Source organism: Terrapene carolina, unplaced genomic scaffold, assembly GCF_002925995.2.
Source record: "Terrapene carolina triunguis isolate 2854851 unplaced genomic scaffold, T_m_triunguis-2.0 Scaffold211, whole genome shotgun sequence".
NCBI lineage: Eukaryota > Metazoa > Chordata > Testudines > Emydidae > Terrapene > Terrapene triunguis.
Window position 1 is genome coordinate 14,110,725 of NW_020664562.1, and position 12,015 is coordinate 14,122,739.

The following is a 12,015-nucleotide window of genomic DNA, read 5'->3' on the forward strand; positions in this document are numbered from 1 at the left end:
GGGTGCCAGGTTTGTATAATTTTTGATGGTGCCCAGAACGGGTCCAAGCAGAGCCATCCCGTCGATAGGACGGACCAGGGTAACCGCCTCAGGCCCCATGCTTTGGAGAGCACCGCTCTTCAGGGGGACGTGGGGTCCAGGGCAGCCTGGGAAGCTAGTGGGGGAGGCCTGGCGCCGGCAGCAGCGAGCGACCTGGCCCCAGCCCACCCCGCTCCGCTGGCATCACTCGGGGGAGGAGGCGGAAGCTGGAAAGAGGAGGAAGCGGGGGTGAGAGCTTGGGGGAAGGGATAGAGTGGGGGTGGGGCGGAGCAGGGGCGGGAAGGCCGAGCCCCCCGCTAACCCTCCAGGCTGCCTTGGACCCCGCTTCCCGCTGAAGCACGGTGCCCCCCAAAGCGCGGGGCCAGGGTGGTTGCCCTGGTCCGTCCTATGGATGGGATAGCTCTGAAAATACAAGCCCAAACATTGGTGGAGCCGGGCCCACGTTCCTGAAAATTGGTGGAGCATGGGCACCACAGATCCATATAACTCGCCGCCTATAGTGGCCCGTAGTCCTGCATGATCAGGATTGGAATAACGAGAGACTGTTCAGAGGCTCCACGGACAGCCATAGTAGTGGGGAGTACCAATGTTCCCTGGGCCCCGGTGGAGCTATTAGGATGACCCAAGCTCAGTACTGCTTGATCTTCATCAGAACCTTGTGAATCAACGGGATGGGCGGAAAAGCGTACAGTAGGTGATTCGAACGTAACAGGAGAAAAGTGCTGATGAGAGACCCTCAGGGAGCAGAATTGCTGACACTTCCTGTTGGTATGGATGGCAAACAGGTCTATGTGGGGAACTCCCCACCTACGGAAAATGTCACTGGTGACATCCAGGTGGAGAGAGCACTCGTGGTGAGCAGAGAAGGACCTGCTCAGGCGATCTGCAAGAAGATTTTTTCATCCCTGGAATGTAAGACGCTTCGAGGCCTATCGAATTTGCTATGCAGAATTCCCAGAGACAGACTACCTCTTGACAGAGTTCCTCCGTCTGTTGATATAGAACATGGCCAAGGTATTGCCCGTAAAAACAGAGATAATTGTGTTTGTGATGTGAGGCAAGAATGCCTGGCAAAGCCAGGCAGACAGCCCCGGTTTCCTGATATTGATATGGAGCAAGAACTCCTCTCGAGACCACAGACCACATCCTAGCACTGAGATGTCAGTGATCAGATGTGCGGATGCTCAGGGCCTCGCGAAAGGTACCCCCATGATGACCACTCTGCGGTCTAACCACCACGTCACCGAGTCCAAAACTTGCGGAGGTATCGTGAGAACCCTGTCCAAGTGGTGCCTGGAGGGGGAATAGACAGTGGCTAACCAAGCTTGGAGAGGTGATCTGAGTCTCAGACTCGCATGTCAAACCACATAGGTGCACGATGCCATGTGTCCGAGGAGGCTTAAACAAACTTGAACTGTCGTAATCAGCTGTGACTGCAGGGAGTTTATTTTGGACGAAATCTCTCAGAAGCGGTCCTTGGATAGAAGAGCTTTTGCTTGTAGGGAGTCGAGAACTGCCCCTATAAATTGCACCAGTATGAGGGTCAACTTCTGGATGTTTATTAGTAGACTCAAGGACTGAAAGGTCATTTGTATCGGAGCAATGTCCAGCTCCACCTCCACTTGGGACTGACCTTTGATCAGCCAGTTGTCAAGTTACAGGAAGACTTGGACCCCTTTCTTTCTCAGAAAACCACTACCACTGCCATTCATTTGATGAATACTCTTGGGGCCACGGACAGTACAAAAGGCAGGGACACAAACTGGTAATAGGCCTGGCTCACCACAAACCTTAGGTACCTCCTTTGGCCCTGGAATATCAATTTAAGGAAATAGGCATCTTTCAAGTTGAGGGCAGCATACCAATCCCTGGATCCAGTGACGGGATGATTGAAGCCAAGGAGACCATGTGAAAGTTCTACTTCTTGTGATAATGGTTGAGACTGTGCAGGTCTAGGAAGGTCCTGAGACCTGCCTTGGCCTTGGGTATAAAAAAATACCGGGATAGTACCCTCTTCCCCTTAGTTCTTCCAGAGCTCCCATCCGAAGGAGGGATTGAACCTCTTGTTACAGGAAAAGCTCGTGAGAAAGGTCCCTGAAGAGGGATAGGGAAGGGGGGGTGGGAAAATGGGGTAGAAACAAACTGGAGGGTACAGTAACTCCTCACTTAATGTAGTTATGTTCCTGAAAAATGCAACTTTAAGTGAAACAATGTTAAACGATTCCAGTTGTCCCATAAGATTTAATGTAAATGCGGGGGGTTAGGTTCCAAGGAAATTTTTTGGGGCAGACAAAAGGCATTATACTGTACAGTACTGTACTGTGGTTGGGAAGTGCCCCTGGCTTACCCTACACAGGCACAGCCCGCTCCAGGCAAGGATGCTAGGAAGCACCTTTGCAGCAGCAGTGGCAGCTTCCCCGGAGAACAGGCTCGGATTTTGCCAGGAATGCTCCAGGCCCGCCTCTTACTGTCCCCGCTTCACTCCACAGCTATTTGGCGGTGCTTAGGACTTTCTGGGAGGGAGAGGGAGGATCAGAAACACGGCGCTTCCCCACTCCTGCCCCTCCCTCCCAGCACTTCGCGCTTAGAACTTTCTGGGAGGGAGGGGCAGGAGCGGGGAAGCCCTGCGTCTCCACTCCTCCCCCTCTCTCCCAGAAAGTCCTAAGTGCCGCCAAACAGCTGTTTGGTGGTGGGGGAAGCGCTGGGAGAGAGGGGGAGGAGGCAGAGATGCGGAACTTGTGCAATACTCCCTTGTAAAGTCGCTGCTCTTCCACAGAATCTTACAAGCAGGCAGCCAAACGACGTTATAAGGGAGCACTGCACAACTTTAAACTTTAAACAAGCATGTTCCCTAATTGAGCAGGGACGTAACACTGAAACAACGTTAAGTGGGACAACATTAAATGAGTTACTGTATCTAGATTCCACAGTGCTTAGGACCCAGCGGTCCAAAGTGATGTGTTCCCAGGCTTGGAGGAAACGGGAAAGGCGGTTAGAAAAGATAGGGTTGGCTGGATCCTGTAGGAGGGGGGTTAGTAGTCCGTCCTCAAGTGCCTCGTCAAAACAAGTATCTCAAGGTGCAGGATTGGCTCGGAGCAACCTGAGAAGGTCCCATGGAGAATGAGGGCAGAGGGGGTCTGCGCCCAAACCCCCCATTTCTCCTCCTCCTCTGATCCTGCCTGTGTGGCTGGGAGTAATAACATCCATACTGCTGAGGTCTATAGGACTGGGCGGGCATATGCAGACCCAGCAATTTCAGTGGCGCCCTAAAATCTTTAAGGCCATGTAGCCTCACATCCTTTAGTTCAGAAAAGAGAGACAATCCCTCAGAGGGCAGGTCTTGGATTGTCTGTTGCATGTCCTGAGGAAAACCTGACCGTTGCAACCACGAAGCTAACATATAGTGACAGCCGTGGCCATTTACCTGGCCGCAGAATTCAGGGTGGCCTGCAACAAAGTCCTCGCCACTGTCTTTCCCTCCTCCACGAGGGCCAAGAACCCCTATTGTCCTGGGGGAATTTGTCCAGAAATTTGTCCATTAACCCCCCACATATTAAAATCGTAGCAAGACAACAGGGCTTGCTGGTTCACTATTCGGAACTGCAATCCTCCTATAGAATAGGCCTTTCTCCCCAGGAGGTCTAATTTTTTAGGATTTTTTGCCTTAGGTGTCAGTCCTGCCTGGCCTTGATGGTCTCTCTCTCTCTGGCAGCCATCACTACGAGGCACCCTGTGGTAGGGTGAGAAAATAAGAACTCACAGAAAGCCCTTGGCTGGTACAAAATATTTTAGCTCAGTCCACTTGGCAATGAGAGGGAGGGAGCCACAAAGATTTTATGGGCTTCATAATCACATCACATACGGGAAGGGCCATCCTAGAGGGACCTGCCGTCCCTAAGATGTCCAGGAAGCCTTCAGTAGATTCCCTTACTTCCTCCACATGGATGTTTAGGTTGGACGCCACCCGCTTTAATAAGTCCTGGTGGGCCGTATAATCATCCCATACTGGGAACAACTCCTTCCCCAACAGCGCTTCATCAGGTGAGGAGGAAACACGCGGTGCCGGTGTAATGTCCGCCCCTCCCTCTGCCAGAGGGCTCTACTCCTGCTGTCCGGCGGGCTTCTCCATGTAGTCAGTACCGGGTTCCAGTGTATCTCGATGCTGTACTTGCAGCCCCGTCCCTACCAATTATGGTGCCCTATGCAGCCCAAGCACCTGCTCCCCGCCCCGCCCCACCCGCCCCCGCAGAGGGTCTGGGCTGCACTCAAGGCCTGCGGGGCCGTGGTGGCAGGAGCTGTGGGGGGGCGCTTTGGGGATTAGCGGGGGGCCTGGCACCAGCAGCAAGAAGTGAAACGACCCGGCCCCAGCCCACTTCGCTCCCCTCACCCCAGCCATGTCGCTCGGGGCAGGGGGCTTGGTGGAAGGGGTCCGCCACCCTTCCCCCGCATTCACCAACACAGCGGGGAGCCAGTGAAGAGGAGCGGGTTGGGCTGGGTTGCTCTATTTCCTGCCACTACTGGTGAGTGCGGGGATAGGCTTGACCCCTGCTGCCAGCGCCAGGCCCGCCCGCTAATCCCCTGGGTTGCGTCCGTTGCTGGGGGAGGGGGCTTGGGAGAAGGAGTGGAAAATGAGGATGGAGGGAGTTGTCCCGGGTCCCGCACCCTCCTAGGAACGTCCCTGCTCCTTGCAGTGGGCGCACCCCACAGGGGGGCCAGTTGGGGAATGGGGCAGGCTGCCAGCGCTGCCACATACGAAGCACACAGCTGCATAGGCACCATGAAATTTGGGGCAATTTGGTGCCCCAAATTTTGTAGTGCCCTACGCAGCTGCGTATTCTGCATATGCCCAAGGACGGCTCTGTGTACTTGAGGGGCTCAGCTCTCCAAGGCCACAGAATATGAATACCTCAAGCCAAAGCCTTGTCCCGGTGGGAACCCCCGCAGGCTGCAGAATGGCCACTGCATGGGTGCAGGTCCCCATGGTGCCACCAGCCAGGCTCCCTGGTGCCATGGCAGTAGCTGCTCCAGTTGGGCTGGGTGGGTGCGGAGAGCGGTGCCGGCATTCTCAGCAGCTCCGACGACAAGCGTAGCAGGACTCCGCCTCTGACTCCAAAGAGGAGGTGGAAGAGGAACGGGGCAACCACAGCGGTGCCAAGCCACCTGGTGCTGGAGAGCGGTGTCATGGAGAAGCTCTAGGCAAGGTGCGCCCAATGGGGGTTTTCCCCTAGAAACCGATCTCAGTGCTGGTCTGACTGTAGAGGGACCTCCTTGTCTGCTGGCTGTGCTACCTTCTGATCCCCTAGAGACCTTCGTACCAGAAGCATCATTTAATCTCTTGCCGCCACATAAGCTTCTGGTGTGGATGGCACTGCAAAGCTCTCCATGCGCTGTCTAGTGGAGGGCTGTGGCGCATCCCTAGGTGGGGTATACGGGTCCGATGAGGCCGCTGACTGAGGCGGTGCTGGGGAGGGAGAGCGATCCAACACGGGTCTCGCTCCATCCTTTTGTCTCTGCCCATCTCCCCTTGGGCACCGGTGGAGAGGTACTGAGCCCCCCACCTGCCGGAGGTGCGCTGCGCACCAATGCAGATGTACTTGGTGTTGATTCAGATCTTGGCTCCAAGGCTGGTCTGAATGCTGCCTCCATCAGGACTTTCAATCTCACTGCGCCGTCTTTTTGAGTGTGAGGTTTGAACTCCCTGCAGATCTGACAGCAGTCCTTCTTGTGGGTTTCCCCCAAACACTTGGGACAGCTTAAGTGTGGGTCGCTTGTTGGCACTGGCTTACCACAGGAGGAGCAGAGTTTAAACCCTGGCGACCAAGGCATGCCCCAGTACCGGGTAGCCTCTACAGCAATGGAGAGGTATCCCCCAAAACCAATCTAACAACTATTAAAACTACAAACAACTATTTCTATACTTATAAATACTAACTATATACAACTAGGTAGAGAGAGGAACCACTAGAGAGTCTTGCTGAAGCAAGGAGGGAAGTTCCAACAGCCATCGTGGGCGGTAAGAAGAAACTGAGGAGTGTAGGCTCAGCATGGTCCCGCCCCTTATACCAGCACTACGCGTGTGCAGCACCAGGGGGTGCCAGAGCCAACCCAATGGATACCACTGGGGAAAAATTTCCAGCAGCTGTGCACAGGGCGTGCACACACCTACAATGGAATGGACATGTGCAAGCACTCAAAGAACTATTTACATGTTAACTATATATACACAATATGAAGAAAAGAAGAAAACACTAAGACCACTGAGAACAGCTTGATGAAGCAAGGAGAGCAGTTCCAGCAACTGTCATGGGCGGTAAGAAAGAAACTGAGGGGCACAGGGTTGGTCAGGCCCTTTATACCGGCACTATGAGCACACAGCACCATGGGGCGCCACAGCTGAGCCAAAGGGTACCACTAAGGGAAAATTTTCTGGCGACTGCTCGGGGCATGCGCACATCTACAGTGGAATGGACATGTGCAATCACTCGAAGAATTATTCTTACCATGCAAAAGATAAGAAATGCTGAAGTACACCTCTACCCCGATATAACACCGTCCTCGGGAGCCAAAAAAATCTTACCATGTTATAGGTGAAACCGCATTATATCGAACTTGCTTTGATCCGCCGGAGTGCGCAGCCCCACGCCCCCGAGCACTGCTTTACCACTTTATATCCGAACTCGTGTTATATCAGGTCACGTTATATCGGGGTAGAGGTGTATATTTAAGTTCTCTCTTTGGTTAAAGGTCATCAAAACTCAAGAGCACTGAATAGCTTATTGAAATACAAAAATTCTAGATTATTTTTAGTGTAAGATTTCAGTTCAGCTCTGTCCGTTATGGTTAGGATCTTACCAAATTAACAGTCCATTTTGGTCAATTTCATGGTCACAGGATTTTTAGAATGGTAAATTTCATTATTTCAGCTATTTAAATGTAAAATTTCACAGTGTTGTAATTTTAGGGGTTCTGACCCAAAAAGGAGTTGTGGGGAAGTTGCAAGATTATTGTACGGGGGGTTGTGGTACTGCTACCCTTACTTCTGCGCAGCTGCAGGCGGCCGCGCTACCTTCAGAGCTGGGCAGCTGGAGAGTGGCGGCTGCTGGCCAGGAGCTCAGCTCTGAAGGCCAAGCCGCTGCCAGCAGCAGCGCAGAAAGATGGCATGGTATGGTATTGCCACCCTTAGGCCTGGTCCACACTACCCCCCCACTTCGGACTAAGGTACGCAAATTCAGCTACGTTAATAACGTAGCTGAATTCGAAGTACCTTAGTCCGAACTTACCGCGGGTCCAGACGCTGCAGGCAGGCTCCCCCGGCGATGCCGCGTACTCCTCTCGCCAAGCTGGAGTACCAGCGTCGACGGCGAGCACTTCCGGGATCGATTTATCATGTCTAGACAAGACGCGATAAATCGATCCCAGAACATCGATTGCCTGCCGTCGGACCCGGAGGTAAGTGTAGACGTAGGTAAGTGCTGTCTGGAGAGCTGGGCCTTCAGTCAGCAGCCGCCACTCTCCGGCCACCCAGTTTTGAAGGCAGCAGCGCAGAAGTAAGGGTGGCATGGTATGGCATTGCCACCCTTACTTCTGAGCTGCTAATAGCGGGGCATTGCCTTCAGAGCCTGGCCAACAGCCGCTGCTCTCCGGCCGCCCAGCTCTGAAAGCAGCATAGAAATAAGGGTGGCAATACCACAATCCCCCTAAAATAACCTTGTGACCCCTGCAACTCCCTTTTGGATCAGGACCCCCCAATTTGAGAAACTCTGGTCTCCCCCGTGAAATAGGTATAGTATAGGGTAAAAGCACACAAAAGACCAGATTTCATAGAGGGAGACCAGATTTCATGGTCAGTGACACGTTTTTCATGGCGGTGAATTTGGTGGAGCCCTAGTTATGGTAAGTGAGAATAGGGAACAATAATAGTTTCAATTAAAGGGGGAAAACCACAGGAAAGTAAAGATTTAAAAAAAAAATACTACCACAAGCACAGCTATATTGATTCATATATTATAAGGCCAGAAGGGGTCACTGTGATAGAGTCTGACCTCCTGTACAATGCAGGCGATAGGATTTCCCTGAATTAATTCCTGGTAGAAGTAGAGCATTCTTCTTAGAAAAACTTCCAATCTTGGTTTAAAAATTGCCAGTGACAGAGAATCCACCACAACTCTTGGTAAATTGTTCCAATAGTTAATTACCCTCCCTGTTAAAAATGTGCACCTTATTTCCAGTCTGAATTAGTCTTATATAAAGAGTCTATTGATTTATAAAACCTGTTTTTAGGAACCAGTGGATGCCAAAAAACTAAGAACTACTTTCCATTTGGATCACTCTCTTATTGACTTCTTTCAAGTTTGGAGTCTAGCTTAATTGTGCGAAAGGAAGGAAGAGAAGGAAATATCTGTCACAGACTAACTGCAGATGCCTGCACTGACCAATTTTTCAATATTTTTAGTCATACCATATTATAGACGGTTACCCAGCTCTCAGATTTTGCCAATGTAGTTTTGGACAAACAGGCTGTTTACAGACTTCTGCTCTGGGTCTAAAAGCTGCTAATTAAAAAAGGAATTACACATAACCTTCAAAGTTAGTTACAGGAACAGCCTGAGCTACTGAACACACACTACTCTCAGTTTCAAAAAATCCCCCTTTTTTGGAATGCTCTCAAAGCAGGTTTAAATTGCTGCTGCTAACATGGATAAATTGCAAGCAGGCAGACAAAATGAGGTTGGGTTATCAATTTTTTAGGAAGTAATTAAATAGTTACAAGAAAGTAATTTCATATTCTTCCTGTCTGTTATATTGTCTGACTTGAATTACTTCATTATTCACTAACCAAGTGCATAACAAAGGATGCATTGAAACAGTAGAGACCAAGAGAGAACAAGCTTCATTCATTTGTGTAATTCTAGGGAAATTCTGTTCCAGCTAAACAGGATAATGCTCTTTAAGATGTTTTTGTGGAAATATTCACACAAGTGCTTCATTTTGTTATTCTACTTATTCCCCTGGTCCTGCTTTTCTGCCAAAGATTTTTGTTCTGTATAAATTCTCATTTGTAAAACTACCTCACACTCATTTGTCACTCAAAGGAATTCATTTCATCTGACTCCTTTTTAAAATCTTCTTTGACCTTTTTTACCTTCTCTTTTGAATTTTCTCTAATAAAATAAAAACCTTTTTTTCCCCACTGTTTGGAATCTCCTTTACTTTAGCTGCAGTCTGCAAACAGTGAAGCTGCAGAAAACTGTTATGAGGAAACAGAAATTAGAAGAACAAAACAAGACCAGAAATACTATCGTCCAGAAATATTATCAATCAAAACTCAACTTGTTCATTCCTGTAAATGGGATTTCTGAAGACTCCTGATCAGATTTTTACTACTACTAAATACACACACAAGTTTGTTGTGAAACTGTTAAGACTGCTACACAGAACAGCTGACACAAAACCACAGATGCAAAAAAATTAAAAATGTAAGGAACGTGTCATACACCACAGACCACACACCACCTTAACTCTGTCCCTCAACCTTCCTTTCCACACACATCCCTTTACTAGACTAGTCCCTCCCAGCAATTCATGTGTTAGCTAGCATGTTGTAAAACTGTAATTTTAACAACGCAAACTGTTTAACAACGCAAACCTTTGCACATGCTAGCTGGCTGAGTTGAAGCCTGATTGGAGTCTCAGTTTCAACTTGACCACCTAGTACAAGGGTGGCCAAGCTTACTGACTCTCTGAGGTGCATACGACAATCTTCAGAAGTTCGAGAGCCAGGGCGCACCTGCTGGGGCTTGGAGCTTCAGCCCCAACAGGAGGTGCCTGCCAAGGCTCGGGGCTTCAGCCTCGCTCCTGCTGAAACCCCAAGCCCTGGCAGGCGCACCCTGCGTGGTTGAAGGCCCTATCCCACCACCCCACTGCCAGGCAGAAGTCCCAAGCACCCTCCCAGTCTGATAGGTGGAGAGTCGGTAGGTATGGGGAGCTCTGTGTGCCACACTTTAACTGTAAAAGAGCCACATGAGGCTCATGAGCCACAGTTTGGCCACCCCTGACCTAGTACAGCTTGCCTTGTTTATACTAGAACTTTACAACATGCTTACATGAAGTTAAAAAAAAAAAAAAACTACTCAAGATAACCTCTTAGTTGTGGGATGTTTGGTGCACTAATTTAGTGTTCTGGGGTGGAGGTAGTTTGCCAGTAGTTGCTCCATGGAGCATTTGCTGGTGGTCTCTGGAGAGCTGGCCGTCACTGGTGTTGGCATCATCCTTATTTCCAGCCAGTGAATAGCAATAGAAGACAACCCAAAACACATTTAATGTTTTTCCATGTAGGCAATTGATGTAGCTGCCACAGGGATATTGTCTGACTATAGAGTGAGAAGAGGGATGACCCACACAATTAAAAACAGATCCACAATCATATCTCTGTACTAAACGTGGACCCTGCCATTCAAATTGTTTGAGAACCCTTGCTATAGGAATCTCTTTGGAAAGGGAATTCTGCTCAAGAGACAAAAGGACAAGAAATTACCTTCTGCATATACAAATACTGACAGAAAATAATAGGTCATGAGCTGAACATAAAGTTATGGGGGGGTACCTTGAAATTCTACACTCTACAATCAACTGACTCGAGAACTAAACTCTTTAAACTACATCCATTTAAATAAAAGCCTCAGATTGATTCAGATATTGAACTGATATCTTACTTATGCATTTTTTCTTTATACTAGGTTCCTCGGAAATTAAAAAGGTGTAGCTATTACCTCACCACCACCACTTAGAATAATTGCCACAACCATCCTTAGGCACAGAGTAATCTGACCATTATTTAAGAACCATCACGATTAAATAGAATTTCTGCCCTCTGCCCTCCCCACCCCCATTAAAAAAAAAAAAGTTAAGTCTCCATTTTTAGTTTTAAAGAAGTTGCACTCAGTCTTGTTTTGTGATACGGAAAGGTACTTAGTAACGTCACTATAACTCTGGCTGTCTAAATGTTTAGAGTTATTGCAAGCTATTGATGTTTTAGTCATTTTAAAAGTATGCCTTGCTTTTTTATTACTTGTTTTTTCAGTCTCAGGATGCAGCTATACTAGATGTTTGTACTGTTGCAACCATACAATTACTATGGGAAAGCTGCAACATTGCACAGCATCCACACATTTTGTTTCACGTGCATGCAGTGAAGAGTGGTCCAGAAGAAAGGCATCCCTCTTTGTGGCCTAGCTAATTTCCCCATCTCCCTTCCTCTACCTATTGCAGTAGGGACTACAGGGGATAGTGAAACAGACCACACTGTGGGTGACAGTACTATGCAGAAAGACATGGCTTTACTTGAGAGGATGGAGTAAGAAGAGGATGGCCTTGATGCTTACATGTTTAAAATCAACCCTCCTCTACTTTCTCTTTTTCAGAGCTCAGGAGAGTGGGAGATGCTAGTGACGCAGTGAATGGACACATGGCAACCCTTAGTGAAGAAAGTATCAAAGGGGTAGCCGTGTTAGTCTGGATCTGTAAAAGCAGCAAAGAGTCCTGTGGCATCTTATAGACTAACAGACATATTGGAGCATGAGCTTTCATGGGTGAATACCCACTTCTTCGGTTGCATGTAGTGTTTACTAAATGCATCCGAAGAAGTGGGTATTCACCCATGAAAGCTCATGCTCCAATACGTCTGTTAGTCTATAAGGTGCCACAGGACTCTATGCTGCTTTTGGTGAAGAAAGAGCATGCAGGTACGCTTGCATTCCCCAGTGTATGTCCACATGTTGTACTAACCAGCCATTGATTGTGTCTTTTCAGGGTTTCCCTGATCTGGTGCCGATTTCATGTTAAAAAAGTTAGGATTCTATTTAAAAACTGTATTTCCCATTATACCGCAGTGTTTCTCTTAGTCAAACTGGCGTTTAGAGAGTCAGTTGGGAGTCAGAGCTCCTGTTGCTCTTGAGACTGCCCTGAACAGGTGTATTG